This window comes from Physeter macrocephalus, chromosome 6 (assembly GCF_002837175.3).
Source record: "Physeter macrocephalus isolate SW-GA chromosome 6, ASM283717v5, whole genome shotgun sequence".
NCBI lineage: Eukaryota > Metazoa > Chordata > Mammalia > Artiodactyla > Physeteridae > Physeter > Physeter macrocephalus.
In genome coordinates this window covers 73,228,802-73,243,314 of record NC_041219.1, presented here as the reverse complement: position 1 = coordinate 73,243,314, position 14,513 = coordinate 73,228,802, and the positions used below count along the sequence as shown (strand labels likewise).

The 14,513-nt window shown below is 36.4% G+C and overlaps 1 protein-coding gene across 5 annotated transcripts in view; it reads right to left on the bottom strand.

The window, feature by feature from the left end:
• The window catches only part of RASSF8 (Ras association domain family member 8), a 131,029-nt gene that overhangs the window by 46,314 nt on the left and 70,202 nt on the right, over positions 1 to 14,513 (bottom strand). The gene's annotated exons all lie outside the window — the stretch shown is intronic.

The following is a 14,513-nucleotide window of genomic DNA, read 5'->3' as shown; positions in this document are numbered from 1 at the left end:
TAAAAGGATATGGAAAAGCTCACTATTCTTGTTGTTTTATGTTGTAAAACCAAAAAGTGCTACAAACAATTTGTGGTTCTTCTGTTGCAACGTGAAAGATCACAAGTTTTACTTAGAGCTTCAGTATTTATGTGAACAGATACCAAACGCTTTCGATCAAAGGAGCTCCAACAGATTCTGCAGCCGCCTGGGAGCTGAGCCACACAGTTTTGGTAAGAATTTGATCTCCAACTTATCCCGTTCTGTCTCATTATGGAGTATTTGGGGGTTGAACTGAACTCTTTAGCAACATTTAACCTTTCCTTATTTTTACCTTAGAGGAAAAGTCACATCTGAAGGATGGCTGAAGTATCTGATATATTTAGTTCCTAACATGTCTGTTTTAATATAAGATCACACACAACAATTGCTCTCTGTAGGACATCTGTGGGTAAGCAGCTCTTTAAACTGATTAGGTAATATTTTAGTTTTGGTAGTAAAAGATTCCAGATGTTTACTCTAGCAGCTTTTGTAGACACACAGGATTAATGTTAGACACGTCATCCCTGGTTTTGGAACAGGGCCAAAGCATGTACATATGCTGTTTAATTATGTTGGCACTCCAGGCATTTCAAACATTATCAGAATTTCTCAGCTGATATTCCCATTACTAATCATGTTTTAAGTAATCATAGAGGAGTAAAGAAATTGGCATTGCACATACTAATGAAATCTATCTAGCCCCTTTTACTTTTAATAGATTTGGGGGTTTTATGGATGAAAAATTCTCTTAGGCTATAAACACAGGTAAAAAATAAAAACTGCCAGAAAATATTTTCTTCAAAATCTTTGCTTCAAACCAGTGTAGCAACTTCCAAATTCTTTTTTGTTATTGTTCTTCTTTCTAAAAATTCATCTATCCCAAGGGAACCTTCGACTAAGCCGTGAAAGTTTCCCATGAGTCCTCGAACTTGACTTTGGGATATACTTCTCTATACAAACAGTGCTAGAAGTTTGTTTTGAATAAACATTCCAAAGTTCTTTACCTAGATGATTCTGAACAACCTGCTGTGAATCTAAAAGCATACAGACACAGTAGAATTGTTTTATATTAATGACTCAAATTTCTCCCACTTCCTTTTAGGAAAAATGAAGCAACAACAAACATAGTATTTCCACAAATTTTCCAAAAGACATTTAGAAGTTTTATATGTGAAAATAAATGAGTAAATCGTCATGAAAAAAATGGATGAAGTGAGCTAAAAAAAAGTGCTACAGACTATCTTAGAGGAAGGATCTTTTCAGTGAAGCAAGCTCAATGGAAAAATTCCTAATCCAGATATAAAATTTCCAAGTTTCCCAAGACCGTATTTTAGTCACTTGCTCTCCTGGGATATGGGAATTTCCTTCATGTGCTGTAGGTTGCTGTATCATGCACATAAATTTAAGCTAAACACACACAAACATACATTTCATTAAAATAGCATATGATGATGAGAAACAAGATATTTCGGTAAATTTATCTGGAACATATTTATAAGTAAAACATAGGTCAGATCAAACCATTAAAGCATTTTTTCATATTCTGTGAATTTTGTTGAATAAGAAATATTTTCAATAATGATGGGAATAGCTGTAATTTTACATGTATAGCTGATACTGAAATCTCTAGCAAACCCTCTTCTCTCAAGTTCTCCTACCCCAACTGATTGCTCAGACTGAACAAGCACCTTTAGAAGCAGACACGTGTTTTCCAGTCTGTTACTTCAAAGTTTCTCAATCAATTGTTTGCCATTTTCACTGCCAATAGTTCAAAACCTTTATTATCTCCAGCATTTGCAATTTTATAACTGCTATGCCAGTCCACCTGGCCCACGGCCACCAAATCCTACTGTTCCCTAAGCCTGGCTCAAATCTGGTTTGTACCTCTATTAAGCACCACGACAGAGGTATAAGAAAAGGTGGGTAATCCAGCTCAAGAAATCTGTATTGACTTCACAACATCTTGAGGAGTAAGGATGGGTCCCAACACAGAGCCAAAATATACTCTGAGAACCCAAGTAAGTGATACAGTTCCAAAGGAAAAGGAAAAAACCGAACCAAATTTCAGTGCCTTGGAGTGCTGACGTTTTAAAGGTTGGGCAGTTGGCAAAATCAAAGTAACCCAGAAATGGAGCTCAACGCAACGCCCCAAATCTACACCTGAGGTATGGAGAGTGTAACGCTGGCAAGATAAAAATAATATGAAAGAGACCCTGGCATTGTAAAATGCTTCACTAATGGAGTGGCAGAATATCATAAACTCCCAAATACCTCAAAAAAATAGAAGAAAAAAGTTTGCAAGTCAAGCTACTGGTTATGAAAGGAAGTTTCCTGCATTGTTTTGTCAGGCCTTATATCACTGTAAAGAATAGTTATAGTGGAAGCAGCAGCAGTCAAGCTGGTTAGAAATCAGATATTTATACTGCTTCAACTTGCTATCTCTATGATCATGTTGCAGGGGTCGGCAAGCTATGTATAGCCTGCTGCTTGTTTTTGTAAGTAAAGTTTTACGAAAACAGAGTCATGCTCATTCATTTACCTGCTGTCTATGGCTTCGATGTGCTACAGTGTGGGAGCTGAGTAGTTTTACCACATGGCCAGCAAAGCCTAAGATATTTACTGCCCGGCCCTCTACAAAAACAGTTTGTAGACCCCTGACTAGATGATGAAATGTAAGATAACCTTGATGATGTGAAGTGCAGCCATAAGAGGTATGGTAGCAAATAAGCTATGTTTTTCTTCTTTACATTAAGGAGCATTGAGGATTTTCTAACAGTGTTTCAACAGTGAATATTTTTGATAAAGACAGGAAACAATACTGATTAAAATACAATTATGTTTACTTTAAAATTCTGTAAACACAGTATTTGGATGTATGCTTTCTACATATGCTATAGTATATTTGTACTTTATAGATCATCTCCATGGTACTGATACTCTGTAAAACATATTTACAAATACCGGGTAATTAGTACATTCTTTCTGTAACCAACTACACAGTATCTGTATTGTTTTGTTACTATAGGACATTGAAATACTATGTTTCTATAGGAAATAATATATTAAAATAATAGTGCATCATTTGTACCTGTGAAATTAAGATGTCTTAGATTATCAATAGAGTAGTGGTTAATGGTCCAAGAAATGTAGTAATTAAGCAAAGTCTGGCTTTTGACTTAATTGCTTTCTTTGTGCCATAGTTTTGATATTTTGTGATACACAATTGACCTTGAAAACTAACCACCTGCCGGTACAGTATGTGTAAAAAAATGCTTTTTGAGTCCTAACTTTGTTCTAGATGTTAATCTGAAGTTGCTTATCTATTAAAATCCAATTCTAGGAAAAAAGAGAAATTCAAAGATACCTATTTAATTTACAAAAGAGGTTAAATATTGTCCATTAGAATACACTTTTCTACTACATTTAGAGTAACATGGGAATTTTTTGTTTCATACCAAACACCTCAGCAAAAATGCCTAGGGAGTGAGTGACAGTTCTGCAGAGCACCACAGGCTGATAATTCTGTGTATGATAGACAAAATCTCAATAATGAATTACAAAAGAACAGAATCCATCCTATGTAGACAAGCGGTTTCAAAAGTCATCCTACAGAGCCTCATAGAAAGTTTTTTGAAAACAAGTAAAATTATGTGGAATGGATTCACTTCTGCTTCTTATAGTCCCATTACTCAGGATTATAATGCATGAGAAACAATGTAGGTCTAAACTGTCACACAAAAATTCTGAAAATCATGGCTCCTGAACAAGACAGCTTTTTCTTTTCTCCCGAATAAAGCATTCTTCTGATCGTGGGGAAAAATTACCAAGAATTACTTTATCATTAATTGTAACTATATTAATCACTATAACATTTATCAATTACCTAATGAATTAAAATTAACTTTGAGAAAATTTAGACATACAACAGTACAATCCGTACCCCAAGAGAAAGATATTTTTATCTCTTTTGCCTCATTTTTATTTTAAAATAATTTTCACCTTTTAAAATAATAGGCCTTTGTTACCCTAAATCCTTTTTTCTAAAAAAAAAAAAACCAAAAAAAAAAACCAAAGTGAGGTAAAATAGCCAAACCAATGAAGACTGACCTGAAAACAAAATTGACAATTTGGTTGCCATTTACTGATGGACTAAACAAGTTACGGATAAGTATCTCTGAGGAAGCAACCCAATTAAATATTGGTTAGAGGGTTGATTCAAAGATAAACAGAAGTCAGGAGTATAAGTCAGACAGCATAATTTCAGACTGATAGTTTCTTTAACCATTAGGTAAAATTGTTTTTCTAATTAGAATCATCACTAACAATAAGAACTTAAAACTAATAGAAAAGTTTTAAGTTTTAATTATATAAAAGAGTACCAATGAGACAGTCTTGTTAAGAAATATTCTGTTAAGGAAATATTTTGGATCTTTTATTAAGGCCAAGCATGAACACAGAACACAGGTGATAAGTAACAAAAAGATGCAGCATTTAAAAATGGTGGCAGAGACATTGATTTACTTGGAATGAGTACATGGGACATTACAAAAAATAAAACATGAACATACGCACACAATTTGAGCAGAAATGAGGTATCTCAAGCTTTCTCTCTTGAATTTGGGGCTTATTGTTTTAGCCACCAGAGGTCACCCTTCCCCAGAGAGATGAAAAGCAGGGTTTGTGAAGCACCTGCCACTTGTTGTGTATTTGTCATAAGGATATAATTAAAAAAAAAAAAATACACGTTTGCAACATTCTTCTCTCCCCACCCGAACCATATCTGAGGATGGAACCACCACCCCCGCCCCCACCTTGCCCCTTAATGCAGACATACCGGTACTGGAGAACAGAAGTGAAAATAGCCTGAGAGGCTAACATGATCTACGTAACAGAGTTGAGTCAAGCAATGAGGGATGGGTGGAGGGGATGCAGTTCCTGGGAGAAGTTAAGATTTGTGGAAGGCTACCATGCTAGTGAGAGAAAATGCAGAGAACTGGATTAAAGGGATTTCAAGAATTTTTACTGTGTATTATAACCATTCCTGGACATTTTCAGCTAAAGGCTGCAGTAAAGATTTATGTTGCTTTTTAAATATAGTTTTGCATGTCAAACTTAAATTTTACCTACCAAATCTGGTTTTCAGGAAAAAGCAAATTAGCCAGGGCTCCTTCAAGGTTCAACAAACATATATTTACAATCAAACTGGAGAGAAAAAGACCCTGGCTTTGTCATAGTGTCTTGCACAAAATATGTGGTCAGCAAACACTCTTCCCCACTCACCCCATCTCACATGTAATACAAGAAAGAGCTGACAACCGAAAGTTTCAATCTCTTTTGTTTCAATCCCATTAGGTAAGGGCCCCCGTTCTCTCCATTTGCTGCCACTCTACTATAGCTACAGGTAGAAATATAATTCAAGGGATAGAATAGGTTTTTAATAATTTCATGTATGTGGATTACAGCAGCCAAGAGGCAATTCAGCATAGACCCTTATGATTACCCAGGGGTTTAGAACTTTCCAAAACACAATTTTTCTTATTCCATGTAGCACTAAAGGAAATTACAAAGAAAAGAGTCTTTAGTAGCCCAGAGGTCCTTAGCAGTTTGTGAAATACTTGTTTAGAAAACATTCTTTTATATTCCAACATATTGGCAAATAAGGCACACATCATTTTATCTTTTGGATACATAACAACTTTCTTTCCCAACTACAAAGGCAAAATATGTTCATTACAGAATATTCAAAAAATGAAGAAAGTCTCCAAGAAAATAAAATCACCTATAATCCCATAGAATATGGGGAAAGAGAACGAAGTTCTGAGTGAAACATTTGCAAATATGCAAAATATTAAATTTATACATGGTTCAAGTTTTTATAATTATAATTCATTTCCATTCAGCTCACAAAATCCACTATAACCTGTCCTCTGTTTACCAATGAAATATTCCCAACAAGTTTCCCAAGAATCTCATGCTTTGTGGGCCATATTTTCATACTCAGTTTACTCTTTCCTTGTACCTTCTTTGACGTGTCTACAGCATTAATACTGCTGACCATTCTTTTGCAAACACTCTCTTGTCCTGATTTCTTACACCCTACTTTCCACAACTTCTCCCATCCATTTGGTCATTCTCCATTAGTCATCATCGTGGGCTGCTCTTTTTCAGGTTAACGTTAACTACTGAACTTCTGGCTCTGTCCTCTATGCCACTCATTTATACCCTCTCCCTGAGTGACCAAAGTCATTGGCACGGTATCAGCTACGAGCTTCATGTTGATAGGCCTAACATACAATAGATGCTTAATAAATGTTTAATTTTATTAATGATTTAATGACTTTCAAACCCAATCTCCAAGAAGTTCTTAGCTCCAAGGCAGAACCCCACAGCAGAAGCCTCCTACCTACTACACTTGAGAATGGTAATTGGCTGGTTAATTGTAAAAGTGGGTTAGGCAGTGAACCATAAAACATGACAAACATTTTACATATTTGACGTTAATCAAATACATGTACAATCATCTGCCAATATTTTTAGAGTCAAGGTCATTACATAATGATAATGGGTCAAATTCACCAGAAGACAAAACAATTATAAACATACATGAACTCAAAACCACAACATCTAAATATATGAAGAAAACACCGACAGAACTGAAGGGAAAAACAGACAGCAATACAATAATAATAATAGGGGACGGCAATACCCCACTTTCAACAATGGATGGATCATTCAGAGTAGATCAATTAGGAAACAGAGAACTTGAACAACACCACAGAGCAAATGGACCTAAAGACATACAGAACATTCCACTCCACAACAGTAGAATATATATTCTTCTCAAGTGCACATAAAACATTCTCCGGGATAGATAAAATATAAAGTAACAACAACAAAAAATCTTACCAAATTTAAGACTGAAGTCATAACAAATATCTCTTCTAACCACAATGTAATGAAATTAGAGATCAACAGCAGAAGGAAAACTGGAAAATCCAGAAATATGTGGAAGTTTAACCAGTGGGTCAAAAAGCAAAAGAGAAATTAGAAAACATCTTGAGACAAATAAAAACCACAATATAGCAAAATTTATGGATCAGCAAACTCAGTACTAAGGGGATTGTTTATAGCAGTAAACACCTATACTAAAAAAAAAAAAAAAAATCTCAAATAAACAACCTAACTTTATATCTCAAGGAATCAGAAAAAGAAGAATAAACTAGGTGCAAATTTAGCAGAAGGAGGGAATTAATAAACATGAGAGCAGAAATAAAAAAATAGAGAACAGAAAAGCAACAGAAAAAAATCAATAAAAAGGTTTTTTTTAAGATTAACAAAATAAATAAAACTTTAGCTAGACTAAGCAAAGAGAGAAGACTCAAATAAATAAAATTAGAAATTATGGGAAGAAATCACAACTGATACCAAAGGAATGCAAGGGATAAAATATTACTATAAAAAATTATATGCCAACAAACTGGACAACCTAGAAGAGATGGATAAATTCCTAGAAATTTACAACCTACCAAGACTGAATCACGAAGAGAGAAAATCCAAGCAGACGAATAATTAATAAGAAGATGAATCAGTAATCAAAAATCTCCCAAGAAAAAAAACCGTGCAGAGTATGGTTACACTGATGAATTCTACCAAACATTTAAAGCAGAATTAATGCAAATCCCTCTCAAACTCTTGCAAAAAAATTGAAGAGGAGGGAACACATCCAAACATTTTCAGGCCAGAATTACCCAATACCAAAGCCAGACAAAGATAGTATAAGAAAAGAAAATTATACGCCAATATCCCTGATGAATGTAGATGCAAAGATCCTCAATAATATACAAGCAATCCAAATTCAGAAGCACATTAAAAGGATCATACACTATGACCAAGTGCAATTTATCCTTGGAATACAAGGATGATTCAGAATACAAAAACCAATTAATATGACATCCCACATTATCAGAGTGAAAGACAAAAATCACATGATCGGGACTTCCCTGGTGGCGCAGTGGTTGAGAGTCCACCTGCCAATGCAGGGGACACGCATTTGAGCCCTGGTCTGGGAAGATTCCACATGCTGCGGAGCAACTAAGCCTATGCGCCACAACGACTGAGCCTGCGCTCTAGAGCCCATGAGCCACAGCTACTGAAGCCCACATGCCTAGAGCCCGTGCTCCGCAATAAGAGAAGCCACCACAGTGAGAAGCCTGTGCACTGCAATGAAGAGTAGCCCCTGCTTGCCACAACTAGAGAAAGCCTATGCGCAATGAAGACCCAAAGCAGACAAAAATAAATAAATAAAATATATTTACTTTTTATTTTTTTGAATTTTATTTAATTTATTTTTTTATACAGCAGATTCTTATTAGTTATCCATTTTATACATATTAGTGTATATATGTCAATCCCAATCTCCCAATTCATCACACCACCACCCCCCGCCACTTCCCCCCTTGGTGTCCATATGTTTATCCTCTACACGTGTGTCTCAATTTCTGCCCTGCAAATCGGTTCATCAGTACCATTTTTCTAGGTTCCACATATATGCATTAATATACGATATTTGTTTTTCTCTTTCTGACTTACTTCACTCTGTATGACAGTCTCTAGATCCATCCACGTTTCTACAAATGACCCAATTTCGTTCCTTTTTATGGCTGAGTAATATTCCATTGTATATATGTACCACATCACATGATCATCTCAATCAATGTCAATGTAAAAAAGCATCTGACAAAATTCAACACCCTTTCATAATAAACACTCTGAACAAACTAGGAGTAAAGAACATTACCTCAATTTATAAAGGCCATATATGAAAAGCCTATCTATCATCATCCTCAAAAGTGAAAAGCTGAAAGCTTCTGCTCTAAGATTGAGAATGAAGCAAAGACTCTCACTCTTGCCACTTCTATTCAACATAGTACTGGAATTCCTAGCTAGAGCAATTAGGCAAGAAAAAGAAATAAAAGGCATCCAAATCAGGAAGGAAGAAGTAAAATTATCTGTTTGCAGATGTTATTATCTTATATGTAGAAAACCCTAAAGAATCCACACATACAAAAAATCTGTAACAACTAACAGATAAATTCAGTAAAGTTGCAGGATACAAAACCAACACGCAAAAATCAGTTTTCTATACACTAACAATAACCTATCCATAAAAAGAAATTAAGGAAACAATCCCATTTACAATAGCATTAAACAATAAAATATTTAGGAATTAACTTAACCAAGGAGGTGAAAGACTTGCATACTGAAAATGACAAAACACTGATGAAAGAAATTAAAGAATACACAAATGGGAAGACATCCCATGCTCATGTACTGGTATACTTAGTATTGTTAAAATGTCCAAACTATCAAAAGTGATCTATACATTCAATGCAATCCCTATCAAAATCTCAACGATAATTTTTACAGAAATAGAGAAAAAAATCCTAAAATTCATATGGAACTACAAATAACCACAAATAGCCAAAAAAAAAAAAATCTTGAGAAAGAAGAACAAAGATGGAGGCATCACACTTTGTGATTTTAAAAACATAATATGTTTTTGCACAAGTAAAGAAATGAAATTGGACCCCCAATTTACAACATATACAAAAATCAACTCAAAATGAATTAAAGATGTAAATGTAAGACCTGAAACTGTAAAATTCTTAGAAGGTAACATGATGGAAGTTTCATGACATTAGGCTTGGCAATAATTTAGATATGGCACCAAAATCACAGGCAACAAAAGCAAAAACAGACAAGTGGGAGTACATAAAACTAAAAAGCTCTGTACAATAAAGGAAAAAGTCAACAGAGTGAAAGGGCAACCTACAGAATGGGAAAAAATATTTGTAAACCATATATGTGATAAGATTTTAATGTCCATAATTTATAAGGAACTCTTAAAACTCACCAAAAACAAACAAAAACAAAAACAATGCAATAACCTAATTTAAAACTGGGCAAAAAATTTGAATAGATATTTTTCCAAAGAGGACATACATATGGCCAACAGATACATGAAAAAATGCTCATCACTAATCATGGAAATGAGACATTTCCTCTCACACAATGAGACATCACCTCACAACTTTTAGGATGGAGATTATTGAAACAAAGCAAAAACAGGAAGCGTTGGTGAGGACGTGGAGAAACTGCAACTGTTGTACACTGTTGGCGGGTGCACTGCCGTGAAATGGTGCAGGCTCTATGAAAAACAGTATGGAGGTTCCTCCAAAAATTAAAAATAGAACTACCATATGATCCAGCAATCCCACTTCTGGGTATTTATCCAAAATAACTGAAGTCAGGATCCCAAAGAGATATTGGTACTCCTACATCCACTGCAACACTATTCACAATAGCCAAGAGCTGGAATAATCTAAATGTCCATGAATGGATGAATGCATAAAGAAAATGTAGTATATACATGCAACCAAATATTATTCTACCATAAAAAAAAGAAAGAAATCCTGTCATGTTACAACATGGATGAACCTGGAGGACATTATTAAGTGAAATGAGGCAGTCACAGAAGGACAAATTCTGCAAGATTCTACTTATATGAGGAATTAAAGTAGTCAAATAGAAGCAGAGAATGGTGGTTGCCAGGGGATGGGGTGGGGGGCAATGCGGAATTGCTGTTCAACAGATATAAAATTTCAGTCATGCAAGATGAAAAAGTTCTAGCAATCTAATGTATAACATTGTACTTATAGTTAACAATACTATAATGTACACCTGGAAGTTTGTTGAGTGTAAATCTCATGTCATTGCTAATTTTTTTTTTTTAAAGAAAGAACTTCCTTTTTAAATTCTTGCAAGGATTACTTGCACGGCGAATCTGTAAGCAAAAATTCTCTTGAATTTTGTTAATCTGAAAATGTCAATTTCAACTTTATTTTTGAAAGATAGTTTTATAGGACATAAGATTCTTGGTTGACAATTTTTTCTTTATCATCCTTCTGACCCCCATTGTTTCTGATGAGAAGTAAGCTATTAATCTTAATGAGATTCCATTCTAAGTGAGGGGTTGTTTTTCTTTTCACTGCTTTTAGATTTTCTCTTTGTCTTTCTGCATTTTATAATGATGTGTCTGAGTGTGGATCTCTTTGTTCATCAAGCTTTTTGGATGTATAATGTTTTTCATCAAACTTGGGATATTTTCAGCTATTATTTAATTCCATTTTTTTTTTCTGCTCTTCTGTCTTTCCTCTGTCCTTCTAGTACTCCCATTACACCTATGTTGGTGCCCCAATAGTGCCATTCTCTGAGACTCTGTCCATTTTTCTTCATTCTTTGTTCTATTTTTCTTTGGATTGCATGATCTTCTGTCAATCCATCTTCAAGTTCATTAGTTGCTTCAGCCAGTTCAAACCAACTGATGAGCCCCTCTAGTGAATTTTTCATTTTGGTTACTGTACTTTTTATTATACTTTAGAATTTCCATTTGGCTCTCTTTTACAATTTCTATATTGATAATTTCTTCATTCTCTCAATTTAATGAAACAGTGTCATCATAGCTCCCTTTACTTCATTAAGCATAGTTTCCTTTAGTGATCTGAATAACTTTACGATAGCTGCTTTGAGGTCTTTTCCTGTTAAATTCAACATCTGAGTCCTCTCACAGGCAGTTTCTGTTACCTGCTTCCTACCCCTCCCCCAACTGTATGAATCACAAGTTCTTATTTCTTTTCATGTCTCATAGTTTTTTGCTGAAAACTGGACATAATATATCATATGAACTCTGGTTTCTCTCCCCTTCTCTCTGGGACTTCTTTTTTGTTGTTGTTGTTTGCTGTTTGTTTAGTGACTTGGCTAAATTGTTTCAGAAAGTCTATTTCCCCTGCAGTGTGAAGCCTCTGCTGTTGCTCCTCAGAGGTACAGTGTTGGGCATGCACATCGCCACCAGGGAATGACAGTGTCATGTTAGCAGGGCTCTCTTTGCCCATCTCTTTCCCTTATCTCTATTAAGGTAGCTACTTAGCTTTTTGGCTTATGGAATTGCTGGCTGATTGCTCTACTGTTGTAAACAATGCTCTGGGGCATAGGTTGTTTCACAGTCTGATGCAACTAAGTGTGGGCAGTAGCAGTTTTTCTGGCCAGTCTTTGAGGTTTTTTCTGACTTCAGGAAGGCTTTTCTTAGCTCTTTCCCTGGTTCTCTTTTGTGAAGTAGCTGGCCTATGGTTTAGCATTCTGCTTTTACTAAGATGATCTACCAGGCTCCTTTTTTTTTTTGCTTACTCTAGAGATTTCCATTGTTTTTGAGAGTGTTCTGAAACTTAAACTTCCCCACACTCTGTTTCAAATCAGTTCCTTTGGGGAGAGCTTTGAAGCTCTCTGTTGTTAACAGCTGCCCCTACCCCTAGGCAAGATCTCTGAGACACTGCTCCAGGGGCTGAGTGGAAGCAGTAGCCTCTGGTCTCCTTGGCTTGCCTCTTCCAGTGGGGAACTTCTGCCCTTCAAGCAAGACAGAGTGAGAGCAACTGGAGCCCCAGTATTCTAGGCTCACCATACCTGCAATGGAATCTCCATTCTATCAGTAGGGACTGGGTGATGGAGCTCCTGACCTCTTGGCTGCGCTCACCAGGAATCTAGCCTCTGTAACTCGATGTGGGAGGGGATGAGAAGTGCTGGCAGCCTACCCTCCTGTTAAGACATGGTATCCTTTCATTGGGAGATGAAAGGAGAGGGAGCCCATTTTCTAGCCACACCTGTTGAAAGTAGAGCTATTTTAATGCTGAACTGGGGGCAGTGGTGGAAGGGAGCAGGTCATGGCTTTGCTGACATAAGAACACCAGTTCTTACCAAATGTTAGCAGAGTTTCTTAGATAAATGTTTCTTCATTTGGTATATATCTGTGAGGCAATACCCAGTGACTTTAATTTTTACTTTATCTATTTATTTATTTATTTATTTTTGGAGAGATTTGGGCAGTCCTTTATTTTTTTAACATCTTTATTGGAGTATAATTGCTTTACAATGGTGTGCTAGTTTCTGCTTTATAACAAAGTGAATCACTTATACATATACATATATCCCCATATCCCCTCCCTCTTGTGTCTCCCTCCCACCCTCCCTAACCCACCCCTCTAGGTGGCCACAAAGCACCAAGCTGATCTCCTTGTGCTTCCCACTAGCTATCTACTTTACATTTGGTAGTATACGTCAGTGCAACTCTCTCACTTCGTCCCAGCTTACCCTTCCCCCTCCCCGTGTCCTCAAGTCCATTCTCTGCATCTGCATGTTTATTCCTGTCCTGCCCTTAGGTTCTTCAGAGCCATTTTTTTTTTTTTAGATTTCATATACATGTGTTAGCATACGGTATTTGTTTTTCTCTTTCTGACTTACTTCACTCTGTATGACAGTCTCTAGGTGGCCTCTCCCGTTGCGGAGCGCAGGCTCCGGATGCGCAGGCTCAGCGGCCATGGCTCATGGGCCTAGCCGCTCCGCGGCATGTGGGATCTTCCCAGACCGGGGCACAAACCCATGTCCCCTGCATCGGCAGGCAGACTCTCAACCACTGCGCCACCAGGGAAGCCCTCATTGTAGATTTGATTTGTATTTCTCTAAAGTTTAGTGATGTTGAGCATCTTTTCATGTGTTTGTTGGCAATCTGTATATCTTCTTCGAAGAAATGTCTGTTTAGGTCTTCTGCCCATTATTGGATTGGGTTGTCTGTTTCTTTGATATTGAGCTGCATGAGCTGCTTGTATACATTGGAGATTAATCCTCTGTCAGTTCCTTCATTTGCAAATACTGTCTCCCATTCTGAGGGTTGTCTTTTCGTCTTGCTTACAGTTTCCTTTGCTGTGCAAAAGCTTTTAAGTTTCATTAGGTCCCATTTGTTTACTTTTGTTATTATTTCCACTTCTCTAGGAGGTGGGTCAAAAGTATCTTGCTGTGATTTATGTCACAGAGTGTTCTGCGTACGTTTTCCTCTAAGAGTTTTAGAGCATCTGGCCTTACTCTTAGGCCTTTAATCCAATTTGAGATTATTTTTGTGTATGGTGTTAGGGAATGTTCTAATTTCCTTCTTTTACATGTAGCTGTCCAGTTTTTCCAGGACCACTTATTGAAGAGGCTGTCTTTTATCTATTGTATATTCTTGCCTCCTTTATCAAAAATAAGGTGACCATAGGTGCGTGGGTTTATCTCTGGGCTTTCTATCCTGTTCCATTGATCTGTATTTCTGTTTTTGTGCCAGTACCATGCTGTCTTCATTACTGTAGCTTTGTAGTGTAGTCTGAAGTCTGGGAGCCTAATTCCTCCAGTTCCATTTTCTTTCTCAAGATTGCTTTGGCTATTCGGAGTCTTTTGTGTTTCCATACAAATTGTGAATTTTTTTGTTCCAGTTCTGTGAAAAATGCCATTGGTAGTTTGATAGGGATTGCACTGAATCTGTAGATTGCTTTGGGTACTATAGTCATTTTCACAATGTTGATTCTTCCAATCCAAGAACGTGGTATATCTCTCCATCTGTTTGTATCATC